The 12,856-nt window shown below is 36.5% G+C and overlaps 1 protein-coding gene across 5 annotated transcripts in view; it reads right to left on the bottom strand.

Moving 5' to 3' along the window:
* Sgms1 (sphingomyelin synthase 1) overlaps positions 1 to 12,856 on the bottom strand; it is a 279,814-nt gene that overhangs the window by 134,297 nt on the left and 132,661 nt on the right. For all 5 annotated transcript variants that reach the window (XM_013156809.3, XM_003473559.4, XM_013156811.3 and 2 more), the window contains one exon: positions 4,106 to 4,143. The gene's annotated coding sequence lies outside the window, so the exon portion shown is untranslated. The remainder of the gene's footprint in view (positions 1 to 4,105; positions 4,144 to 12,856) is intronic.

Genomic DNA, 12,856 nt, shown 5'->3' with positions numbered 1-12,856 from the left:
AACCCACATGAGTACAAATTATCACCCATAAAGACAAAAGAAACAGAAAAGTACATCAGTGAAGACAACATCCATCCAGGTATTCTGCAAGCTGAGGAACACAGATGACTGCAGGGCCAGAGAATCGCAAACAAAAAGCCAGAGAACTGTTTCCAAGTCTCAGGAAAGAGGGCTTTTACTAGCTCAGACAGTGGGTGAGGTAGGAGGACTCAAAAACTAGGTTTTTGTAAAAATATAACCTTTCCATAGACACAAAAACCACTCAAAATAGCTAAAATATCTTAAACTATAAAAGTCCTATAAAAAAAATAGAAAAGTTTCATGAACACTGGACAATTGATTTTCTTGGCACAAGCAAAAAAGGTAAAATAAATAATTTGAGACTACATCAGACATAAGCATCTGTATAAATCTAGGCACTGTGGTATATCTCTGTAAACCCAGCTAAGGCAAGAGGAGGGCAAATGTGAGGCCAGCTAGGGCAACATAGTGAGACTCTGTCTCAAAATTTAAAAAATGACTAGCAGTGTAGCTCAGGGTTAGAGCAGAGTGGGTCTAATCACTGATACTTCAAAAACTAAATAAATACACATAGATAGTTAAACAAACAGCTGGGGATTCAGCTCTTTGGTACAGTAACCCTGGGTTTATCCCTAGTGTTGCAAATTTAAAAAAAAAAACAAAAACAAAAGGAAAGCTTCTGTAAAACAAAGAAAACCATCAACAGAAAAGAAAAGACAATGTACAGAATGGGAAAAGATATGTATAAACCATGCAATTGCTTAAAGCATTAATAACCAGAATATATTTTAAAATTCCTATATTCAACAACAAAAACAAAAAAATAGACAAAGGACTTCAATGGACATTTCTCTGAAGATGATATACAAATGGTCAATAAGCATATGAAGAGATGTTCAACATCACTGATCATCAGGAATGAATGAAAACCAGTGAGATATAACCTCTCATGTAATATCCATAGCCACTAATGAAAAACAGAAAGTAATAAATGTTGGCAAAGTTATAAAAAAACTGGAACTGCTACATACTCTTTGTAGAAATGCAAAATGTACAGTGACTGCAGAAAGCAAGCAGTTGTGCAAAATACTAAATGCAGAACTCCCACATGACCCAGCAATCCTATTTCTAAGTCCCAAATATTTGAAAGCAGAGGCTTGAAGAGATATTTGCATGTCTACGTTCACTGCAGCATTATTCACAATAAAAGAACAAAAGTCACTTAAATGTTGCCTGATAGCATCCAACCTTAAAAAAAGAAGAAAATCACATCATTTGCTGTAACATGAAAGAAGTAGTTATTATACCAGGTAAAACTGGCTAATCACAGACATATACTGCATGATTCTACTTATATGATTTAAGAAACGAAATAAAATTACAATTGGCAGGTCCTGAGAAGACGGAAAAGCTATTTTTCAGCGAGTTAAGAGTTTCAGTTTTTCAAGATGAAAAAGTCTTAAGAGATCTTTTGCCCAACAACGTGGACATGGTTAACATTTACTACACTGTACAAAATAATGGTTAAGATGGTAAATATTGTGTTATGTGTTTTTTTACCCCAATAAAGAAAAATTGGGATATTATCCTTGGATTATCTGAGTGGACCCAATGTAAGTATAGAGTTCATAGGAAAAAGCAGATAGAAGAATAGTCAAAATAAAGCAATGTGAAGGATACTTGACCTGACCCTGCTGACTTTGAAGGTGGAAGAGGGCCTTGGGCCATACAACTCAGCTAGCCTCCAGAACTACACTCTCCCCTAAACCTCCGGGACAAAATGTACCCTGTCAGTATTGTGAGTTAAGCCTACTCAAACCAGAGTTGGACTTCACCACTGTGAGGATAATAAACTTGTGCTGTTTTAAGCAAAAAGAAAAAAAAAAAAAAAAGGCCTTTCTCCCACATAGTAAAGCCAGACAAACTATCCCTATTCCCATAAAAGGCAGCAGGTACTCTGGAGAATGTTTTATCTCGGGCCCCAGTATAAAATTCAAGGAAGCAAGAGACCGAAAATTTAGGTAGCAAAGGCTTTATTTCCAGGCCTGGCGACGAGTCTCCAGGAGCCAATTTGGAGACTGTGTCCCAGAGACTGAAGGGAAAACTTTAAAAAGAGGCTGGAGGAAAAAGAGGGGGAGAAACAAAGAAACCTGCAGAGCCATCAAACTTGTTGACCCGAGTCTGGAAACTATATTGCTGTCCACTTAGCTCTGATAATCTAGGGAGTTCCTGGTGTTTCTCAAATTACTCCCATCCTACAGACTGACATTATCTCGGAGTGGCACATCTGCAGCAATATTTGGAGAAGAAAGTAGACAGCTAATTATCCCAGGACAGCTCATTTTCGCTAGTGGGTGCGAAGGGGTCAAGAGTTACAAGAAGCTGAAACTTAAGTTTTACAAAGATCTGATATCTAACTCATTTGATGCATACTGAACAAAAGGAAAGCACTGATTGGGGTTTGGGCCATAGTATTTCCCGGTAATTTCTTTGAAGCTAAACAGTTCTTAAAATTGGGGCAGGCTCATTTTATGACAGATCATCACTGGGTCGGGAAGAGGTCACAAGAAACCCAAATTCTTTATGGCCTAGATAGATAGGTGAAGGGAGAGGAAGGCAATAAGGCGCCATACAGAACAGAAAACAGCAGTTATGTGTCAAGGCCAGGTAAAGGGTTAAACTCATACGCAAATCTCTCTACACACAAGCAAGTTACTTCAAACAAGTGTAAATTAGTGGGCCATCCTAGTTTTCTTTAGCTCTTTAGCGGAGAATAGAGGCGCCTAACAGTGATTAACAACCCTTGTTAGCTTGTTTTAGCACAACTTCTGTAGTTTGTAGAGGGCAACAATGGTTAACATATCAATTAGGTGAGATTCTTGCAATTTTTTTTTTGTCTTTTTCATTTTTATCGGTACCAGGGATCGAACTCACAACTGCCTGCTTGCAAGGCAGGCGCTTATGCCGCTGAGCTAAATCCCCAGCTCCCGTTCTTGGAATTCTTTACAGAGGAGAGTATTGCTCAACATATCAATTAGGTCACTTAACATATCAGTTAGGGAAAAAGGATTAAAAAAAACACATTTAGTAAGCCACATTGCAGGTTTGCTATAATACACATATAACGAAGCTATTTTCTTAGAGTACAACAGAGAAGATAGGATAGCAAGACTTCAGACTCTGGGATATGAGAAAAGACTGAAACAGTCTCACTTAGATCTAACCACAACAGGTATAGCCTGCACGGCTACCCCAAATCTTCACTGTCAGCAAGATAAAGAGGATTTCTGTTGGGAGAAACAGAATGTCAAGAAAATCAAAAATTTGTAAGTTCTGATAATGGCCACGCCCCTCCTTGCCTAAGGACTCTCTAGGAAAGCTCACCAGAAAACCAACTTCTAGTCCACTTTTCACTGTCTCACTCTTTAGTACAAGTATACTACCATTCATTTCAGAAAAACCTTTAACACTAAAATCACAAATCTAAACAGGCAGATAATAAAATAAAATACTATACACCAAAAACAGCAGGAAAAAAAAAGGAAGAAAACAGCAAAAACAATTTCTGTTCTCAAAGGAAATGAGAAAATATTGCAGCTGTAAAATAAAACCAGATGCTATTTTTTAAAAAGAAATATTCAGAGGCCTCAAAAAGTTAAATTCAAAATTACAAACAAGCTCAATAAAATTAAAAATTCAACAGACTCTAAGAAAATCTTTCTGCAAGTAGAAAATAGGAAGATGGAAAAGTAAGGGAAGAATGCAAATAAGTTAAAAGATCAAACTAGTAGGTGCAAATATCCAACTAATATGTTAGTCAAAAAACAAAAGAAAATACACAAAGAAATTACTAAGGGAACTACAGAAAAAAAAATTTCAAATGGAAGGACACAAGTTTCCAAATTGAGAGAACCAAAAATAAGAAAGAAAGAGAAAAAAAGGAAGGACGGAAAGGGGCAGGGCAGGAAGGGAAGGGAAGGGGCGGGAAGGGAAGGGAAAGGAAGGGATTGTTTAGATCTTCCTGCAAGAATACCCAGAAAATAGTAACTAAGCATAAAAACAAAGAAATTAAAAATCTCTTTACCTGAATCATGTTGTTTCTCTGTTAGTCTTCCTTCCAACCTAGGAGAAAACAAATAAATTCTTTATGAAATTAACTGCTTAAAAGAAAATAACATGCTAACCATGGTGGTACACCCCTATAATTTCAGCACTCAGGAAGCTGAAGCACAAGGATTGTCACCAGTTTGAGACCAGCATGGACTAGATGCTGAGTTCATGCCAGTCTATCCTAGAGTGAGATCCACTCTGTTTCAAAACTAATACTAAAATCTACATTAATCTCTATTTATTTGTATTGTCTATGGGGGAAGAAATGTCCTTTTCCCATTTACCAGCTTATTTCTGGCTGTCCTAGTAGTCAGAGCAAATGCATAAAGCCAAGCAGAAGCAAGCATCAAAGTCCAATGCCAAAAAGAAAAGAAAATTACACACTACATATAATGGTATAGTCTGCATTTTTAAATCAGGTATTTTATAAGGTATTTTAGGTATTTTTATAAGGTATTTTATCAGGTATTTTAAATCAGGTATTTTTATCCCCCCAGTATTCAGACAAATAGCTGTTAATTTAAGAAAGTAAGCTCATTTCTCAGACTGTAAGAATTATAAGGCTGAGGTAAAAAAGAAAGAGCAAAGTGTTTACACTTAAATTTTTACCACAATCCAATCAATAACAAGTTATGTGGAATAATTACAGACCACATACAAGGTATATGATCAAAGAAGCTATATACAGAATTAATCTACTTCACACTAAAAGCTTAAAAATCCTTCCTCTCTTTTCATTTCATGAAAGACTTTCTCAACTAAAATATGATCTTTCAACACAGATCTGTGAATATTTGTAACATACATACATAGGAGTTAGGGTACTATGGAAAAGGGGCAGGTATCTTTTTAAAAAGTTAATGGACTTTTTTATTAGTCTATTATATACACAGAAAAACCAAACCCTGAGTAGCTTAGTAAATTTCTCTAAAGTAAACACGTGTAACCACCACTCTCAAAAGGTCACAATCGCCCTGACTTCAAATATCACACATTAGTCTTGTTTGTTGGCAATGTTATTTGAGTACCTTTATTATTCAGAGACCTATCCTACAGTCCAACAATTCCTGTATTTGGACTAAAAATGCTTTAAGGAGACAAAAGCAAGTACCAGTCAGCCCTAATTAACATCATTTCAGAGAGAGGACACTGTGCCTAAGGAAGGTGTTTTGGCTGGCTGGTTGGCTGGTGGTTTGAGGTGAATTTCCCAGTTCTACAGAGATTGCAGAAGCTGTTTTGTTACAGTAATGGAAGGGAAAGGGCCTTCCTATTGTCCAGAATAAATGTGCTGCTGGGCCTAGATAGGGAAGATAGGAACAGAGGGAACAGACAGAGGCAGAGGGAGTTTGGCCTCCTTTCTACAATACAAAACACTCTATAAAGATAATAACTTGCATGTGTGGAAGCTAGCCTAAGTTAATCATTATCTCACCTGACATTCCAATTCCTATGAAGCCTGTTTTGCTCCTCCCAGCCAACAGGTAAGGATATAGTCTCAAAGCAGCCATTTGGTGCCTCAGTAGGTGAAACAAATCAATTCCTCCTTAAAGTCTGTATTCAGGGCTAGAGATACACATAAAATGTGAAGCATTGGGACTGGGGATTTAGCTCAGTGGCATAAGCACCTGTCTTGCAAGCGCACAGTCGTGAGTTCAATCCTGATTTTTAAAAAAATGTGAAGCATTCACAAAAACAAAGGTACATGGCTACATGATTAGATGCAGATTATGTTGTGTTGTCTCTGCCTACAAATCGTTTTAAAAAAATCAATTGTTCAAGATGCAAAATTGTTTAAATTATTTAAAGAATCAAATGGCTGTGTCCCTCAGGCAGTAGTCATTTATGTATCTCAGAGGAGCAGTTTCAGCAGAAGCCCTTATACTTTCCAAGCTGTACTGTCCTGACATGTTAACTGGTTTTACTGAGCTCTGTGGTTTCTCTTTGCAACAAGGAGATACCACAAAACAGGATAGCCATAGGAGGCAGTCATAGATGTAGATAAACTGTGACCAGAGTTAATGGGGAACTCATTGCACCTTCCAATGGCACTCCAAACCTGCTAAAATTTCAGACACACAGAGAAAGAGGGACAGACAGAGAGAGACCTAGAGAGGCAAAACTCACTTCTTGCTTTTAAGATAATACAGCAGATGTTTCCTTATTGGGGTCAGGGATCACCTTGGGGGAGGGAAGAGTGAGTGGGTGGAGGAAGATGATAATGCTGAAAAGGTAGCTGAAAAGTTGGATGCTCTCTCTGTGGAGGAGGAGAACAAGGACCCTGGAGAGGAGACCAAAGAGAAGTGGGAAAAGCAGTGAGGTCTCTCAACTTCTCTTTTTTAAAATTTTGCCCTCTGACTTTATATGAAGAACTGCTAAAGTTTTTCAGTATCCTCACTGCTAAATACAAAGTATCTCAATGACAGTAACTATGATTGCCAGACAGGATAACATTTACATTTAATGCTACAAGAAAACGGATGTGAAGGGTAAGAAACGATTAAAAACTTCAACTGCATCATACGTAAACACTGGGCTTAGAGGCTATGTAACTTGCCATACTTTAAAAACTAATCGGTCTTGATTTTTAAAATCTGGATTCTTTTTAGATATGGAGAAGAATAGGTGTTTACTGGAAATTAAAGAAACTTCAGGAACAATGAATATTTTCTAATTTGAAACACTTCAAAAGAAAATTCAGCATGAATCATCAAAACAAGTTATCATAATAAACTTTAAAGTCACAGCAGCTATTTTGTTTCTAAGAAACAGAATTTAGAAAATACCAGATAGAACAATAAGAAATTCTAAGTTTACCCAACATAAAAATAAGAGATGTGAACAAGACATATAGTGTTTAAATTTCACAAAGTTTTAAATGATGATAGTAGAAGACATATTGTGCTAATCAATGCAGTTTTGGAAGTCCTCTTTTGTGTCTTTTCTCAGCTGCCTTAATGTCTGGAATTGGTTCACACTGTTTACAGCAATTTCTATCAAATCTCACCAACTTATTCACTGGCTCTGGCACCCTGTAACTTCTGGCTCTTCTTGAAACTTAAAATACCCATAAAAGGTTAACATTTTGAAGATGGTTATGGGGCACAACTAAAGAGAATGTTAAAACAAGGCTTTCACACCTGTTTGTTGGTATATACCTGTAATCCTGGCACTTGACAGGCTGAGGCAGAAGGTTCACCTCAAGTACAAGGGCATTCTGGGCTACACAGTGAGTTCAAGGGCAACCTGTCAAAGAAAGAAAGAACGAAAGAACGAAAGAAAGAAAGAAAGAAAGAAGGAAAGAAAGAGAGAGAGAAAGAAAGAAAGAGAGAGAAAGAAAGAAAGAGAGAAAGAGAGAAAGAAAGAAAGGAAGAAAGAAAGAAAGAAAGAAAGAAAGAAAGAAAGAAAAGAGGATCCAGAGCTGCTCCAGGAAGTGGCAAGAGCAAGACAAGTGTGTTTGAAGTGAGGGGAGTGTTTTGAGAGAGATTACTGGCACTGTGTCCTTTATTATAATAACTTTTTAAATTTAAGCATTCACTATATTTTTTGACCATAGCTTGTGGGTTAAAATATAAATCCAAGGGCTGAAGATGTAGCTCAGTAACAGAATGCTTGTCTAGCCTGAGCAAAGCCTAGAGTTCAGTCCACAATATAACCAAAAAACTTTTAAACAGTCAGATTAAGAAAAATGTTTTTAACTAAGCTAGTTTGGCTTTTTTTTTTTTTTTTGTCTTTTTCATTTGTATCGGTACCGGGGATTGAATTCACGACCGCCTGCTTGCAAGGCAGGCACTTATGCCGCTGAGCTAAATCCCCAGCCCCCAACTAAGCTAGTTTGAGTCAACACAGTCTAACTATTTCCAGGTATCTCTTCACTATTCCTGAAGTATTCTGCCACACTCTCATTCCCAGTTACTTTTAACTGCTCTTTCTATACCTCCACACAAACAGCCTGGCTGACTGAAAAACTAAAGTCAAGAAACTAAAGCTGCCAGAGAGCAGTCTTAAGAGACAGGTCAAGAAGGCCAAGCCTGCCTTAGAAAGCAAGAAATGGAGTGGAATGGTTCCTAACTAGGACTTATCCTTATCTCCTACCTTCTCTTCAGGTAAATTCATTTTTGCAACCAAAACAAAAAGCAACAAGGCTTATGACAGCAACCTAAATTAAATTTTTATTAAGTAATTTAACTACTGGCATGTTTAGGTATAATTTTCTTTCTAACTGGAGGCAACAGCATACATACCAGTAAGAAATCTGTGGTCAAGTTTTTTAAAGAAATGTACTTTTATTATTTTCGATTTATCTCCTTTGGACTTCAAGTTTCCTATTATGAGTCAGTTTATGAGAAGCTTGCTAAATTCTCTTCTGAAGTTTATAATCTCAGTACAGGAAGTCTCTGATGTATTAGCACTTCCCTCTCAACAAAGGAGAACAGTTTTTTGAGCACTACAGGAAAACACTCTCTATGATATAGGCTATTACATGTAAAATTCTCATCCTATTCATAATTAGAACAAATTCTCCTATAAAAATTCTTAAAATGAAACAGGTTCTACACAATCTCATTTTAATTATACGTACAAAGGATATCAGAGTTTCTCAAAGTACTTGATTGCTCTCCACCCCCTACCCCCACACTTTTGCAACAGGAATCAAAACTCAGGACCTTGAGCTTGCCAGGTTTATGCCACTGAGCTACATCCCTAGCCCAACTGCTCTATTTTTCATTAAAAACATAATTTGATTCAAGGTCTGGCTTCTTCAATCATTTAAAAAAACTAAGAAACAAAGAGACCGTTATTCAGTTAGAGAAATACTGAGGTCAGAAATAGTGCTGCAACTTAACCACAATATTTTCAACATTCTACTTTGTAAGATGCAGGAAATGGTAACACCTGTCCTGAGTATTTTTCTTATTCAGATTTTAAGATAAATTAAAAGAGTACTTATCTCAGAGTCTAAAACTTTTAACTAATGAATGAAATTGGTCAAAGAGTGTTGTTCTAAAGGATTTCAGGAAAAACTGTCCAAGACAGTAGGTGTGCTAGAGGAATCTCTGGGGGTTATAAGATAACAGGGCTAAGCATGTTTGGCTGGCATTCTGTTTCCCCGGCAACAGTTCCAAATAACATGTGTTGGTATCAATGTAAATAAATTTTGTCCAATAGAGATGCCTGGAAGAAAAGATAACCCCAAATATTTTATTTTCTTATTCTAGGTTGTTGACTATGATCATGTCCATATTCTTGGGATTTTTACCTCCTTGGTTCTTCAAAATCTCCTTTAAATTCTGTATAAACTAAATTAAATCTTTGGTGTATATACTTTTCATATCTACATGCAACATCTTAAAACTTTTTGAAATTTATTCTTTAGTAATGATTGCTCATTTTAAAATTCATTCAATTCAAACATGTAGAAAAGTATTTACTGGAGTTATAGCAAAAACAAATATCTAATTCATCGGGCTAAAACTATCTGGTTCATGTTATATGGAAGTCAAATCCTTAAAATACACAGTGATAAGTGATAATAAACAGATGGGAGTGACATCCACAGTGAAGCAAGTTTTGATATTGGTGTCTTCTTTATTTTTCTGTCATTACTGAGACAAAATACCCAACACCCAAAATTAAGGAAGAAGAGATTTATTTAGCTTAGTTTGTGGAAGTTTCAGTTGATAAACAGCTGGATCAAAGACAAGTGGTGGCATGGTACAGGAACAACATTTCAGGGCAACGGAAGACAGCAAAAGCAATAAGAACAAAAATGGTGGGGAGAGCAAGCCTCTTTTCCTCCTTTTATTGTAGGCAGGCTACTTGTCCCCAGGGTGGGTGTAACACTCACGCCATCTCCACATCCCCCTCTTGCACAGGATGAGGATGCTTCTAAAGGAGGGACCCTGGCCCCCTGCTGAGTCCTTTAATTAAACTCTTAAACTTATCAAGCTGACACAATGTATCAACCATTACACTCCTATACATCCCAGTGAGTAATCACTGATGTATAGTCTAACTCTTAACTATACAGATGTATATAACACATGTTCCAAAAAACATGTTCCAAATAACTTAATGAGCACAATGTAAATATTCATAAAATCCAAATAAATGTGTCTCAAGTTACTTTTCCTGACTCGTTGAAACAAAATACCTAATGCCCAAAATTAGGGAAGGGAAGGTTTATTTCCTACAATTTTGGAGGTTTCAGTCCATACTCAGTTGGCTCCAAATGGCAGGGTGGCATGGCAGGGCCACCATTCATGTGTGCCTAAAACAGCAAGCTCCAACAGCAAAAGATAAAAACAGGCCTTCTTTCTGCCCTTACACTGAATGCTGCTCCACCCCTAGGTGGGGGTAGCATTCACACCACCAATCCCAGAACCCTAGATTCAGTATGCCCATGACTGCATGAGCCTTGGAAGAGGGGGATCTGACATAAATCATAACAAAATGCATGCAGAAGGTGGTAGGTGGGAATATGTTACGTGCATAAAAACATATTTAAAGTATGCTTAGATCCATGCAATAAAGACAGTTGAAACCCAGACTGAAGCATTGCACTTATTTCAGAAACAAAAATAGTATTGATTCAACTTGATGCCCTTGTCCTTAGTTTTCTGAACTGAACAGCCATACTAAATTAAACAAGCCAAACTAAACTAGCAAGACATACCACATATTTACAGGAAAAACTTTCAAATCGTCCAGAAGTTTAAACCTTAACAAAATAAGGGCTTGTGATTCCCTACCAGTAACTTGATAACACTTCTTTTAAAAGAAGTACTAGTACTACAGCCATTAGGAAAAAATAGGGCCAAATAATTCTTCTTTGTAAAAACATTCAATAACAGGTTAATGGTACCACTCATTTTTCTAAATAAGAAAATCCATCAACTGAAAATCAATACAAGTTTCTTAATGAATAAAAACATATTTACACAAAGGATTTACACGGTCAGAAAGATGCCTGCAAATAACAAGTTCCCTACTAAGATTTAAAGTGAGGATTTATTTACTTTTAAAAAAAGTGATTTAAACACAACTTTTCAAGCCTACAATAATCTGTTCAATTAAACAATCCTAAGCTTTCTGCATATTTAAACTATCCTAGGTGCAACTTTACATAGGTTTAGGGAGGTAAATTTTAGTATTAGTCTTTACTTATTAGCTCAGGAACCACCTAGAACCTCTAAAGGTCTCTCCTCCTTTTCCTCCTCTTCAATTTTCATACTTTCCAGTCATCCAACATTTCCCACTCTCACTCTAGATGTCAATCACAGTTCACTGAAAGCCCTCCTTTAGCTGCTCCAGAATTTCTCAGAATCCTGAACATGCTAAGGCCACTGAATTGTTAGTAATGCATGACCTCTTGCTTCTGAGAATGTCAAAGAAACTAAGCTGATTGACTTACCTTGGCTGTTGAATAAGGGTTCATCTACGCCAGTCACAGGCAGGGACAAGGAGGGTCTCATCAACTCAGGCATGGTGGCACATGCCTAAATCTCAGTCTTATGGGAAGCTGAGGCAGGAGGATCTCAAGTTCATTAGCGACTTACCATGATCTTGTCTCAAATAAATAAATAGAATTGGAGGGCTCAGTGCAAAAGCCCTGGTTTCAACCCCCAGTACAAACCAAACAAATCAAACCCTGCTAGTGAAGAATTGGAAGATATATAGAAAGAACTGCCCAAGAATTATTCATCCTCTCAGTTATTGCCCTAATGTCATACATCTCTACGGTTGAGGAAGAAATAACCATGGGGTACAACTTACATCATGACGCCTAAGAAGCTTGCATTAAAGCAAAAGTCTTCAAATGCCTTAGTTATGTAACAATGTATTGGAAATAAAACTGTCCAGGTGGTAAAAAAGCAACTTTCTGATGTGAATTTTTAACTTTCCCTTTTAGTAAGCAAAAATCCTTCTGAAAGTTATTTCATTTTTCTTATTTTCTCACTTGTAAAAGTTCTTTGAAAAATATTTAGAAAATAAAGATGTTCACACACAAGAAAAATTCTGTAAGAAGCATGAGCAATTCTGATATCTTTCCAGCCTTTCAGATCAGGATCTTTAATTTGCTGATATGTATTTTAAGCACCAAGAACCATGTGAGGCAAATAGCACTAAATAAATGCTTGATTACTTCCTGTATAATTTCTGTGTACTTGTTCACATATCTCTGAATATTCTATATAATTGTAATTTTTATGCCTTTTACTTTTGTATATATCTTATTTTATAAATTTACTTTAAAACTTTAGGACTATATACACTTCTTCATTTTTTTCTTGTTATAACACGAGGACATATCTGTAGGCTACTAAATTACTGAATGTTTTACATTTTTTCACCCTGCTATTACCCTCTCCTGACAGCTGGCTGGCTCATTGATCTGTGGTAAATTGGGTTACTTTTTCTTTCTATAAAAGCTATTTGTGTTCACTATAAAATTTTCAAAAACATGGTTGGCTTTTATCAAATTAAGGGCATATATGTACATAATTTTGTAAGTTGCTTCCACCAAAAGAATATCCTTGCACAGTGGCTTAAGCGCCTGCCTGGCAAATGCGAGGTCATGAGTTTGATCCCCGGTACAAAAAAAAATGAAAAAAAAAAAAAAAAAAAGAGTATCCTGAACCTTTTTCCATTTCCTTAAATACCCATATTTCTAGCATTTTTCCTTAGCTTTTTTAACCAAGAACCCCAGAATACATTTTTCAAAAGG

The sequence above is a fragment of the Cavia porcellus genome, unplaced genomic scaffold (assembly GCF_034190915.1).
Source record: "Cavia porcellus strain 051 isolate PalLab524CR breed Dunkin Hartley unplaced genomic scaffold, mCavPor4.1 scaffold_28, whole genome shotgun sequence".
NCBI lineage: Eukaryota > Metazoa > Chordata > Mammalia > Rodentia > Caviidae > Cavia > Cavia porcellus.
This window is presented reverse-complemented; position numbering and strand designations above follow the sequence as displayed.